The 14517-nt window shown below is 42.6% G+C and overlaps 1 protein-coding gene across 1 annotated transcript in view; it reads right to left on the reverse strand.

The window, feature by feature from the left end:
• The window catches only part of PTPN5 (protein tyrosine phosphatase non-receptor type 5), a 121427-nt gene extending 107128 nt beyond the window's left edge, over window positions 1-14299 (reverse strand). The window contains exon 1 of the mRNA XM_089655373.1: window positions 14083-14299. The gene's annotated coding sequence lies outside the window, so the exon portion shown is untranslated. The remainder of the gene's footprint in view (window positions 1-14082) is intronic.
• Between the last annotated feature and the right edge of the window lie 218 nt (window positions 14300-14517).

Consider the following 14517-nt stretch of genomic DNA (forward strand, 5'->3'; position numbering starts at 1 on the left):
TGCCTACTGTGAAGCATGGTGGAGGGTCAATCATGCTTTGGGGCTGTTTTGCTTCTGCAGGTACAGGGAAGCTTCAGCGTGTGCAAGGTACCATGAATTCTCTTCAGTACCAGGAGATATTGGATGGAAACGTGATGCAGTCCGTCACACACCTGAGGCTTGGGAGACGTTGGACCTTTCAACAGGACAATGATCCCAAGCATACCTCCAAGTCCACTAGAGCATGGTTGCAGAGGAAAGGCTGGAACATTTTGGAGTGGCCATCGCAGTCACCAGACTTAAATCCGATTGAGAACCTCTGGTGGGACTTAAAGAAAGCAGTTGCAGTGCGCAAGCCTAAGAATGTGACTGAACTGGAGGCCTTTGCCCATGAAGAATGGGCGAAGATACCCGTAGATCGCTGCAAGACACTTGTGTCAAGCTATGCTTCACGTTTAAAAGCTGTTATAACTGTAAAAGGATGCTGTACTAAGTACTAAGATTGAATGTCACTTGGGGGTTGAATAAAACTGATAATGCTGTGAGCACAGAAAAGACATTTGTGGTTATTTCATTATAACTGTTATGTTATATTTGTCTGACCTACAAGTGCCTCTTTAATGTAAATGTAAGCAAGATGACTGAATGATCAAAAGCAATGTCAAACTGGCCAAAACACTCAATTTCAGTGGGGGTTGAATAATTTTGGCCACAACTGTATATATATGTATATATATTTTTTTAAAATATATTCTTCAGATGTTTTTTAACATATAAAAAAAGTAATTTCAACATATATTTTTGCATATATTTGTAAATGCATTCCGAAAATGTATGTTTAAAGACATACAGTATATTTGAAATGTATTTTAAAAAATATTTTTCATGTATTTTGTAATAAAAACGCAATTCAACATACAGTGTATATATATATAAATATTTATTTATTGAAATATATTTTGAAATATATTGAATATGGCCAAAATTGTGGCATTTAAATATATGTCAATATATTTGGGAAGAATATTTTAAAAATATATTTCAAATATATTTTTCTTCCATGTGGGATATACTGGAATTTTTATTTATTTATTTTTTTATAATACTATAGGCAATCTGACAATAACTGACACTGGGTGGGAACTGGCTAACTGACACTGACATCACCAGTGACACTAATAAGTGATCAGTGCTAATACTACACACTGTCACTGTACTAATGACACTGGCTGGGAAGGGGTTAACATCTCGGGTAATCAAGGGGTTAAATGTGAGCCTAACAAGTGTAAATTTTTTTTAATGTGTGCTGTTTTTTACTAAAAGTCTCTTTGTTTCTTCTCCCTGCTTTGCAGGGGAAGAAACAGAGAGATCGTTCCCTCTGTAGAGAGCCCAGCATTGATTGTCAACACAGGACTCTGGGCTGTCAATCAGCAAGTCCTGGCTATGAATCATTGTCCTGCTGACAAACTCCCACTGTGTACGATCACAGCGGGTGTTGGTGGGTGCGCACGCTCACTCCCCATACCCGGGAGACCAGCAACTCTGGTACATCTCTGTACCTGTACAGGCTCCTCATTCTCAGTACAATGTAATACCTGTTGATCCTGTTATCAGTTACCGTGTTCCCAGCTCTTGAATTACAAAACAACTCCCACCAGGTTATGGACATGTGGAGAGGGTGTCCTAGGATGACAACACTGCTCCCCCATAAGTACAGTATGCTGGGTGAGAGTTGTCACCTTAGGACAGGAAGAGTGTTACTAGCAGGATAACCAGGTGTAACCCCCGCACCCCCAAAAAAAACTATCTCAGCCGACCTCGATACCCACCCCCCAAAATAAATCTCAGCCGACCTCGAAACCTGCCCCCCCCCCACTTCACCAATCATGCCCCAACCACCCCCCAAATAAACTATCTCAGCCGACCTCGATACACGCCCTACCCCGCAAAAAAATATCTCAGCCGACCTCGAAACCCGCCCCCCCCGACCCCACCACCCCTGCCCCAAACCCCCCACCCCAAAAAAAAATCTCATCGGACCTTGAAACACACCCTCCCGACCTCACCATCCCCACCCCCAAAAAAAACTATCTCAGCCTACCTCAAAACACGCCCCCCTGACCTCACCACCCCCGCCACACCCCCCAAAAAAATATATCTCAGCCGACCTCAAAACCCGCCCCCCGACCTCACCATGCCCACCCCCCAAAAAAACTATCTCAGCTGACATCAAAATCCACCCCCTGACCTCACCACCCCTGCCACCCCCCCAAAAAAATATATCCCAGCCTCATTTTAAAGGTCTTCTATAAGACGGGTCTCAACATTTTATTTTTGCACCCGCTCTGTCACCATCCCTTTTGCTCGTCAGAAATACATGGACAATGGTTAGCGCATCTATAACGATGACATGCCGGAGGCCAGAGGTTTCAAGAAGACTTCGTCAGGGCTGCCCTGGGGAGACCTGCAAATTGGTTTGTCAGGGAGGCAGCTAAACCAGGCCTGACAGAGTATAAACTGAGCGCTTTGGATTCAACTAGATACTCCTGCCAGGGAAAAATTATAGAAGAAAAGTTTAATCGGGCAAAACAGGATCGGAATATCCATTAAAATATAACCTTCGTTCTATGTACAGTAGGTCCATCCCAGGGGCGGACTGACCATTTGAGCACTCAGGCACTGCACGAGGGCCCAGGGTCAGTAGGGGGCCCCATGAGATGCCCCTGGTACCTTTTATAGGCTTTTTTGGGTGTGATTTGAGTTTGGGCAAGGACACAGGGGACCCGTGATCCCCTATTGCCCGGGGGCCCCATGAGTTGTCAGTCCGCCCCTGGTCCATCCAGAACTGCTCATTTAATGAGAAGTCTACATGCGGGTTCCCAGCTCCACCCACCTACAGGTCATAATCTTGCTGATAGACTTTTCCCTTAGGGTCCATTAACCTCTCACCCTCCAGAGGATTTCCCCTTCTTCCTGACCAGGCCATTTTTTGCGTTACGGCGCTGCGTTACGTTAACTGACAATTGCACAGTCATGCGACTCTGCACCCAAATTAAATTTACTTCCTTTTTTTCCCACAAATGGAACTTTCTTTCGGTGGTATTTGATCGCCCTCATGCATTTTTTATTTCTAGCGCTATAAAAAAAAAAAAAGACGACAATTTTGAGATAAAAACAATATTTTTGACTTTTTGCTATGAAACATGTCCAGTAAAAAAATGTTAAAAATCTAATTTCCTCATAAATTTAGGCCAAAATGGATTCTGCTCCATGTCCTTGCTAAAAACAAAAAATCCCAGTACGTGTAAATTAATTGGTTTATGTGAAAGTTATAGCATCTACAAATGGCGGTATAGATACTGGAATTTTTTTTTTCTATATAGTAATGGTGGCGATCAGCGACTTATAGCAAGACTGCGGGACTGTGGCGGGCATTCTGACACTGGGGGGGGGGGGGGGACTGACTTGGTGTCAGTGCCTCATTGTTGGTGTCAGTGGCAGGAATAGTGCCTCATTGTTGGTGTCAGTGGCAGGAATAGTGCCTCAAGGGCTAGATAAAGGCAAGCAAAGGGCTGAATCTGGCCCCAGGGCCGCAGTTTGGAGACCACTGCTTTACAGGTTGCTCCTTCTTCAGGCCATATAGGTGCCATGATGGATGTGGTATTTATGGGCAAATTGAACGGTTGCTGGCGGACAACAAAGCCCAACGGTCGCAATGTCTGAATATTCGTAAACAATAAGAATTACATAAAAACATAAATCAGCAACTAAACCAGAAGGTTATTAATGAAAACAAATACAGGCGTACCTCGGTTTAAGAACATCACTACATCACTGACCTAATATCCAAATACCGCCCAGCACGCACACTCCGCTCCTCACAAGACCTCCTTCTCTCTAGTTCCCTGGTCTCCTCCTTCCATGCCCGCCTCCAGGACTTCTCCAGGGTGTCACCCATCCTCTGGAACTCCCTGCCCCAACCCATCAGATTATCACCTACTCTCCTCTCCTTTAGGCGCACCCTGAAAACCCATCTCTTTAGGGAAGCCTACCCCACCCCCTGCTAACTTGCCGACCTCCTCCACTCTTCCTACCACTCCATCCCCCACAGCTATCTCCTCCTGTGCCACCACCCCCTCCCTCCTAGATTGTAAGCTCGAAAGAGCAGGGCCCTCGAACCCCTTGTGTATCACATTGTATTGGTATTGTTCTGTCACATGTTCTGTCCCCCTTTGTAATGTACAGCGCTGAGCGAACTATTGGCGCTTTATAAATACTGTATAATAATAATAATAATAATAATAATAAGAAGAAGAAGAATTTAATTTGTTCTCCTGAACTTTTCATATTGCGAAAAATTCGTAAACCAAAACGCTGTTTCCCATAGGAATGCATTGAAAACCAATTAATCTGTTCCAGAGATCAAAAAAATTAAGTTTTTTTTGGGGTCAAAACTCTTTATAAAGTGCACTTAAAGGCATAAATACTGTACAGGAACATGATTAAAAAAAAAAAAAATCGTAAATGCATTGAAAACCAATTAATCCGTTCTGGAGGTCAGAAAAAGTAAAAAAAAGTCTATTATCTGTTCAAAACTCTATAAAGTGCACTTTAAAGGCATAAATACTGTACAGGGACATGATAAAAAAAAAATTGTAAAAATAATAAATGTACCATAAATATTACAAACCAGTAAATCACAGTCTTGGTACTACTGAGAGTGTACTTACAATTCAGGAAGACATTAAGGGTTCCATATCATGTGAATAAATAATTTAATTAAAAAAAAAAAATATATATATATATATATACAGTTGTGGCCAAAATTATTCAACCCCCAATGCTGTAAAGGGGTTTAGGGACTATAGTGTACATTTGGAATTGTATTCAGAATCAAATCCTACAAGGACGTTGTAACTACCCAAATGCAACTAAAATGACATCAATTGTTTATGTAATACAGTAGTAAATGGTTCTTATGTGGTTTCTTCATTGCCACAATTATTCAACCCCTTAAAGACTACCACTCTGAAGAACAGAGGTTCATACAGGTGCTTTCCATCAGGTATTGAAAACACCTGTGGATGTCACCGAGCAGCAATCAAGCATAATAAGCACCAATTAGGCAGCTTTAAAATGACTGTGATACTCAGCTCCTTCTAGACATTTACTGGTGTGGTTACAAACATGGTGAAGGCAAGAGAATGGTCCAGGAAGACAAGAGAAGAGGTGATTTCTCTTCACAGGAAGGGCAATGGCTATAAGAAGATTGCAAAGATGTTAAACATACCAAGAGACACCTTAGGAAGCATCATTCGCAAATTCAAGGCAAAGGGCACTGTTGAAACGCTACCTGGTCGTGGCAGAAAGAAGATGCTGACTTCGACTGCTGTGCGCTACCTGAAGCGTAGAGTGGAGAGAAGTCCCCGTGTGACTGCTGAGGAACTGAGAAAAGATTTGTCAGATGTGGGTACAGAAGTTTCAGCCCAGACAATAAGACGCACACTGCGTAATGAAGGCCTCCGTGCCAGAACTCCCAGGCGTACCCCCTTGCTGTCTCCAAAGAATAAGAAGAGTCGACTGCAGTATGCCAAAAGCCATGTGGACAAACCACAAAAGTTGTGGGATAGTGTTCTGTGGACTGATGAAACAAAATTAGAACTGTTTGGGCCCATGGATCAACGCTATGTTTGGAGGAGGAAGAACAAGGCCTATGATGAAAAGAACACCTTGCCTACTGTGAAGCATGGTGGAGGGTCAATCATGCTTTGGGGCTGTTTTGCTTCTGCAGGTACAGGGAAGCTTCAGCGTGTGCAAGGTACCATGAATTCTCTTCAGTACCAGGAGATATTGGATGGAAACGTGATGCAGTCCGTCACACACCTGAGGCTTGGGAGACGTTGGACCTTTCAACAGGACAATGATCCCAAGCATACCTCCAAGTCCACTAGAGCATGGTTGCAGAGGAAAGGCTGGAACATTTTGGAGTGGCCATCGCAGTCACCAGACTTAAATCCGATTGAGAACCTCTGGTGGGACTTAAAGAAAGCAGTTGCAGTGCGCAAGCCTAAGAATGTGACTGAACTGGAGGCCTTTGCCCATGAAGAATGGGCGAAGATACCCGTAGATCGCTGCAAGACACTTGTGTCAAGCTATGCTTCACGTTTAAAAGCTGTTATAACTGTAAAAGGATGCTGTACTAAGTACTAAGATTGAATGTCACTTGGGGGTTGAATAAAACTGATAATGCTGTGAGCACAGAAAAGACATTTGTGGTTATTTCATTATAACTGTTATGTTATATTTGTCTGACCTACAAGTGCCTCTTTAATGTAAATGTAAGCAAGATGACTGAATGATCAAAAGCAATGTCAAACTGGCCAAAACACTCAATTTCAGTGGGGGTTGAATAATTTTGGCCACAACTGTATATATATATACACACACATACCTTATATACCTACAGATCTATATATGAGGATATGTGGATACAACCTGGCGATCCTCTGTTAAAAGAGCAACAGAGTGGTCATTTGACACCTGCTGTACTCTGGGCTCTAGAGGAAAGCCTACAGAGGACTGCTTGTCCTCTGCAGGGGACTCCAGGTTACCATCTTGGGGAAGCTTGGGGCTATTATAGGCACTGAATTCCTGCTAGATTTGGGTGGCCATTTGATATAATTATCTCATACTTTGTTTCGAGGGGTCTGTGCATATGGAGAGAGAAAGAGAGAAGGCAGCATCTGACATGTAGGTGACAGTAAGAAACATTGGCCGTCCCTTCTAGGGAGCAGAGTGGGCATGGGTTCCCTTATGTTTATGGGACTCTATAGGATTTTTATCCTTAGGCTGCATTCACACCTGAGCGTCGTGTTTTTTTCTGCCGTTTTGTTTCGCGTTTGTGTGACCGTTTTTGTACAGCATTTTTAAAGCATTTTTGAGCTTTGGCGGTTTTTTAATAGCCAATAGGGAAAAATATCATCCGTTTCATCATTTATTGCTAGGTTTTTTCAGCATTTTTAGCTTTTCCATTTTATTAAATTTTTTGATTATTTTTCCTTTATTATTATTATTTTTTTTTTTTTTTGGTAAGGGAAGGGTATAGGGTTAAGGTTAGGTGTTAGGGTTAGGAGTAGGGGTTTGAGTTAGGGGCTAATATTTCATTGTATTCTTGTTAGGGTTAGGATGTTCATTTAACGTTTTATTATTATTAATATTATTATTCTTATTATTCTTAATAATAATAATCTTAATGCTATTTTATAGTATTATTATTAGTAGTATTATTATTAATTATATTATTATTAGTAGTAGTATTATTATTAATTATATTATTATTAGTAGTAGTATTATTATTAATTATATTATTATTAGTAGTAGTATTATTATTATTAATAATCTTAATGCTATTTTATATTATTATTAGTAGTATTATAAATAATTATATTATTATTAGTAGTAATATTATTAATAATCTTAATGATATTATTATTGTAGTTAATAATATCATTAAGATTACTACTACTACTACTAATAATAATAATATAAAATAGCATTAAGATTATTATTAATTATTTTTTTTGTTAGGGTGTTCATTTATTTTTTTAAATTATTTTATTATCATTTTTAATTTATTTAATATTTGTTTTTAGGGGTAGGGTGTTAAAGTTAGGGGTTAATTGTTTATTTATTTAATATAACACATTATTTATGTATTTATTTTATGTATTTCTTATTAATTTGTGATTATTTGTATTTATTTGTGTATTTATTTAATTCATTTAACATTTATTTAATCTTTTAATTAACGTATTTTTTTTTTCATTTGTGCAGAATATCGCTCTAAAAAGAAGCAACAAATAGAAAACATGCCAAATGGTCATTTCCATTCATTTCCATGGAATTAAAAATGCTCACAAACATTCAAATCTGCCCAATTTGAGCGACAAAAAAAAGCTCCAGAACAGGGTCGGACTGACAACTTATGGGGCCTCCGGGCAATTGGGGATCATGGGGCCCCTGTGTCCTTGCCTACACTCAAAACACACTGAAAAAAGCCTATAAAAGGTACCAGAGGTATTTTATGGGGCCCCCTACTGACCCCTGGCCCTTGGGCAGGGCCCGAGTGCTTGAATGGTCAGTCTGCCCCTGATCCAGAACTTTCTTGAGCTTCGGGCATTTGGCTTCAGGCGACTTGGAGTGGAGATGTGAACCAGAATAATTGATTTTTTTTTCTCCTCAAGCATTCTGGAGCTTCGAGCAACAAATTGGTCTGGTAAGAATGGGACCTTAATGTTGGAGAACCAACAGGATAGAAATGTTACTCTTCAGGAGTACCTGTCCCTGTGAGCACCCAGAGAGTTATAGAGGATGATTTTTCCATTGAGACTTGCCTTAGGTCACCATGTTGGAATCTGAACCCAGCTGGACATTCTGGGGGTTGATTCACCAAAGGCAATTAGATTGTGCACTTTGCAAAGTGCAGTTGCACTCTTCAAGTGCAATTGCTTCAAAGCTGAGTAAATGAGCAGAAGCTCTGCTGACTTCCATCATCCAATCAAATGCGAGCAAAAATGCTGTTTTTTTCTTTAAAATTTTCCTTGCATGCTTTGGTATTCTTTGCAAAGTGAAGCTTCATCTTATTTACTAAACTCTGGAGCAACTGCACTTTGCAAATTGCAGTCTATTTGCCTTTAGTCAATCAAGCCCTTCATATTCTCTTTAACCTCCCTAGCGGTCTGATTATGTCCATATTTCTGTGCTCAAAGCGCATTTTTTTGCATGGAAATATGTCGTTTTTTTATTGTAGGCTGTAATTCTTAGGAATAACTCACTGAAATCTGTCCGAACAAGAGTCTAGTAAACATCCCGGGGATGATAAAATTTGAAACACGAAATCATAAATTATAATTTAATAAATAACCATAAAAAATAATAATATAATAATAAATTTAACTCAATAATATAATCAAACCAAAAACACTGAAATGTGAAATAGAGCGCCAAGTTCGCACATCGCTGAGCAAAGTCGCAGAATCGTTTTCAGTGTCTGATGATGAATTTCCCCCACGTATCATTATCACTCAATTCTGCAAGTGGTTCTGATTTACTATCGCTGTTCTCTAGACGGTCTAAAACCGCTTTTGACCTAAAGGGACGCTTTTTGGACGTTTCTCAGTTTCCAGGCAGAAAGAACAATAAAAATGCAGGCAGGGCGCCGGACAAAGCACTCGGGACAAAATGTATGTGAAATGGTTTGATACAGGAATGTTATACTATGTGATTTTAGTATATTTAGTGAATGTCACTTTTTGTCATTTTTAAATTTCCCGCCAGTTCCGTCCCCCGTACGTCCCGACGTCGCAGGGAACGGAACCTGGAAAACAGATGCCGGCATCAGCTGGAGGACATTGCTGGGGACACTGCAGGGGGGACATCGTGGGTGCGCAGGACAAGGTAAGAGAAGAACAGATCGCGGAGCTGCGCCGTATGGTAAGCCTGAGTAAAGCCCCTCATGTGAAACTATTTTTTTCTTATAGCAGGTTCCCTTTAATGAGACATCAGGAGTCCTTTAAATGATGTCTCTCCTGACCACCATTGAAGCAAATGGAGCGCAGATCACGTTTCATTATTTTTTTTCGATGGTCTCCCTCCCCTCTATCTGGAGGCACCTGCCATGCCGGTCCTGGGTGCACAAATAGGAGCGCAGAGCCCTGGAAGCACAAGGGTGGTTCACCCTCACTATTTCCCTTTGTTACCATTATGACCAAAAATGAAAGAGAAAATCCCAAATTTTGAGTGGTCACCAGAACAGGAATAGAAGGGAAATCTGTTGGGTTTGAGGGGACAGTGGTGCAGGTTGAGAACACAATGGGGGGTTGAGGGCTCTCATATGGCCTGCAAGCACTGTGGGAGTTGAGGAGCACTGTGGGACACTGTTGGAGCTTGGAAGTACTGTGAGGGGCCTCAAAGCTCCTCAGCAGGATGGGGCTCACTGTGGGAGGCTGGGTGGCAGTGTGGGAGGTTGGGGGGCACTGATGGAAACTGTTGGAGGTTGGGGGCCTGAAGGATTTGCAGCAGGATGAGGGACACTGTGGGAGGCTGGGTGGCAGTGTGGGAGGTTGGGGGGCACTGATGGAAACTGTTGGAGGTTGGGGGCCTGAAGGATTTGCAGCAGGATGAGGGACATTGTGGGAGGCTGGGTGGCAGTGTGGGTGATTGGGGGGAACTGTGAAAATTGTTGGAGGTTGGGGGCACTGTGGGGGGCCTCAAGGCTCCTCAGCAGGATAGGGGGCACTGTGGGAGGCTGGGTGGCAGTGTGGCAGGTTGAGGGGCACTGATGGAAACTGTTGGAGGTTGGGGGCCTGAAGGATTTGCAGCAGGATGAGAGGCACTGTGGGAGGTTGGGTGGCAGTGTGGGAGGTTGGGGGGCACTGATGGAAACTGTTGGAGGTTGAGGGCCTGAAGGATTTGCAGCAGGATGGGAGGCACTGTGGGAGGCTGGGTGGCAGTGTGGGAGGTTGGGGGGCATTGATGAAAACTGTTGGAGGTTGGGGGACTGAAGGATTTGGAGCAGGATGAGGGACACTGTGGGAGGCTGGTTGGCAGTGTGGGTGGTTGGGGGGAACTGTGGAAAATTGTTGGAGATTGGGGGCACTGTGGGGGGCCTCAAGGCTTCTCAGCAGGATGAGAGGCACTGTGGGAGGCTGGGTGGCAGTGTGGGAGGTTGCGGGACACTGATGGAAACTGTTGGAGTTTGGGGGCCTGAAGGATTTGCAGCAGGATGAGGGGCACTGTAGGAGACTGGGTGGCAGTGTGGGAAGTTGAGGGGCACTGTGGAAAACTGTTGAAAGTTGGGGGCTCTGCAGCAAGCTGGGGGCATTGTAGGAAATAGGGTGGCACTGTGAGAAATTGGGAGCACTGTGGGGGTGAGCGGATCTTAAGGGGTTCAGGGGGACACTGTGGGAGGTTGGAGGTACCATGGGAGGTTAGGGGATCTGCAGTTGGCTGGAGACCTGATAGGAAGGAGGCTGCGGACCAGCAGCAGGCCATGGCCTGGTGGTTGAGAACCACTGCCCCAGAAAAGCTAGAAGTGACAAAGAAATACCAAGCACCCCAAATTTACCAAGACCAGCAAAGCCCGCTCAGTCCATTTACTAACATTGATTCTTTTCTTGGTCTTATCATTGCTCTGATCCTGCAAGCGTTACTTGTCAGCGAGTAAGAGCACTGCGGTGACACTGTGTTTAGAATACTCAGTGGGTAGCTGGAGATAGGCTAGCTAAAGCTCTATATACTAAACATACATATATATATATATACACAGAGATACACAAACACCTATATAAATCACATTCTGATCACTTCCAATTGCTAGCTCCTTGTTACATCTCATCTATGGGGAGCAAGCAACAAACCTTCAACAAGGTACAACGGCTTCAATCTTCACATTTAGCGCCTGGTGAAGTACATCTCGTATATCTCAGCCATTGTGTTTTATGCATTATGTCATTTATGAGTTAGTTGTTATGTTAATGGAAGATGGGCAGCAACAAATCATTCAAATATAGAGAAAAAAAAGACTTCACTGTATGCACAGCACTGAGATGGGCCGTAATATAAATGGCTGATATCAATAATTCACAACCTTTGATTACCATTGAGAAATCCACTGAGGTCAGATTCTAGGTGTATGGATGTGTGTGTGTTTATGTATGTTTGGGTGATTGGTAAAAGAGAGAGAGGGGGGGAGGGGGGAGAGAGAGAAAGAGAGAGAGAGAGAGAGAGAGAGAGAGAGAGAGAGAGCAAGAGAGAGGGGGAAAGAGAGGGAAAAAAGAGATAGAAAGAGAGGAGAGAGAGAGAGAGAGGGAGGGGAAGAGAGAAAGAGAGGGAAAGAGATGGAAAGAGAGGGAAAGAGAGGGATAGAGGGATAGAAAGAGAAGAGAGAGAAAGAGATGAGAGAGCGAGGAAAAGAGTGAGAGAGAGTGGGAGAGAGAGAGAATGAGAGGAAAGGAGAAATAGAGGAATAGAGAGAGAGGGGGGGGGAGAAGATAGGGAAACAGAGAGAGGGAAAGAGAGAGAGGAGAGAGAGGAGGAGAGAGAGAGAGCGAGAGATGAAAGAGGGATAGAGGGGGGGAGAGAAAGAAAGAGAGAGAGAGAAAGAGAGGGAAAGAGAGAAATAGAAAGAGAAGAGAGAGAGAGGAGAGAGCAAAGAAAAGAGTGCGAGAGAGAGTGAGAGAGAGAAAGAGAGGTGAGAATGAGAGGAAGGGAGACATAGAGGAATAGAGAGAGAGAGGAGAGAGAGGGGAAGGGATAAATAGAGGAATAGGAGAAAGAGAGAGAGAAGGGAGAAGAGAGAGAGAAAGAGAGGAAGGGAGAAATAGTGGAGGAGAGAGAGAGAGAGGAAAGGAAGGAGAGGGGGGGGGGAGGGAGAGAGAGAGGTAGAAAGAGGAGAGAGTGAGGAAAAGAGTGAGAGGGAGAGAAAGAGAAAGAGAGGAGAGAATGAGAGGAAGGGAGAAATAGAGAGAGAGGAGAGATAAAGAGAGAGAGGGGGGTGGAGAGAGAAAGAGAGAAAGAAAGAAAGAGAGAAAGAAAGAGAAAGAAAGAAAGAAAGAAAGAAAGAAAGAAAGAAAGAAAGAAAGAGAGCGAGAGGGGAGAGAGAGAGAGGAAAATAGTGAGAGAGAGAGTGAGAGAGGGAGAAAGAGAGGAGAGAATGAGAGGAAGGGAGAAACAGAGGAATAGAGAGAGAGAGGAGAGATACATAGAGAGAAAGAGAGAGAGAGAGGAATGGAGAGAGAAAGAAAGAGAGAGAGAGAGAAAGGAAGAGAGAAAGAGAGGGATAGAGACGGATAGAAAGAGAAGAGAGAGAGAGAGAGAAAAAGAGGAGAGAGCGAGGAAAAGAGTGAGAGAGAAAGAGATGAGAGAATGAGAGGAAGGGAGAAATAGAGTGATAGAGAGAGGAGAGCGAAAGAGAGAGAGAGGAAGGGAGAGAGAGATAGAGAGAGGGGAGAGATAGAGGAAGGGAGAAAGATAGGGAGAGGAAAGAGAGAGAGAGAGGGAAGGAGAGATATATACATGGAGAAAGAGGGAAAGAAAAATAAAGAAGGGAGAGAGAAGGAAAGGAAGAGAGATAAATAGAGGGAGAGGAAAGAGAGCAAGATAATATAGAGGAGAAGAGAGAGCGAGAAAAAAGGGAGAGAGAAATAGGATTATATAGATTAGAAAGGGATTAGAAAAAGAGAGAGAATGGAGAAGAGAGCGGGAGGAAAATAAAATGGGTTATATATATATACAGGAGAGGATAAGAGGGGAACAGAAAGACAGATAGAAAGAGGATAGACATACAGTATGCATGGCAGATAAAGAGAGACCATGATAGATACCATTCAATAAACACTAAAGAGAGAGAGAGATGAGGTTGGTAGATATGAGCTATCAGAGAAGAGCTGTAGATAGATAGGTAGAAAAATAGATAGGTAGAGGGATAAACAGACACAACATAGGGAGAGAGAGAGAGAAACAAGGCAGATCATGTGTGTTAGGAGAATAAAGAGATGAGTTAAGGAGAGAGGCTTACATAGATAGATAGGTAGGTAGATAGATGGATAGCTAGGTAGATGGGTAGATAGGTAGATGGATAGATGGGTAGATAGATAGATGGGTAGATAGGTAGATGGGTAGATAGGTAGATGGATAGATGGGTAGATAGATAGATGGGTAGATAGATGGGTAGATAGGTAGACCGGTAGATGCATCATATCCATGCTATAGGTAGAAGAAAGAAGAGCATGTGGCAGGTATATATTAGTTAGGTTATGGATAGATAGAATTATGGATAGATAAAAAGAATGATAGATAGAATGATAGATTGATAGATCATCCAGCATACATTTATTCCCAGCAATATACAATACATCTGCATGGACTTAAATAATTGCAATATGCATTACATGAAGTAGCCCCCCTTCCATAGACGCCTATGCAGTCTACACATTGTTGCTATTATAACATATACACAGCTGCATCCTTTACATAGATAACATCATGCAAAAAAAAAATAAAAAATCTCATATATATAAATATATGTACAAATATCAATGTTACCTTATCAGACTGAATGTTTATGTTGTACGTTCTGATCCTAAAGATTTTTCCTTTTCCTAGCCTCCCGCAGCAAGCTCATATGTCAGGGCTGGGAGTGGGATTCATCCTTTTATGAATCAGTGCTGCGGATTCTGAAGCTGTGCTGGGAAGGATGCTGGCTTGTATATTATTACACCCTCTCTTTGGTAGCATCCTACCCCACCGCTGGCTCTGTACACCCACCTACCTTGCTGCAAACCCCCCCTCTCTCTCTCTCCCTCTCCCTCTCTCCTTCTATTCCCCTTGCTGCTTTTTTTTTTTTTTCAGATCAGTAACTTGATTGATAGGTAAGCTTGCAGTGCCCACCCACACATTTTTTTTCCTGAATAGAAGATAGGAAAAAAAAAGACAGAGAGGAGAGGAGGGGGGAGAGAGAGAAGGAAGCATGAATGAAAG

This window comes from Staurois parvus, unplaced genomic scaffold, assembly GCF_062004578.1.
Source record: "Staurois parvus isolate SC_StPar_1 unplaced genomic scaffold, SC_StPar_1.0 ptg000838l, whole genome shotgun sequence".
NCBI classification, from domain to species: Eukaryota; Metazoa; Chordata; class Amphibia; order Anura; family Ranidae; genus Staurois; species Staurois parvus.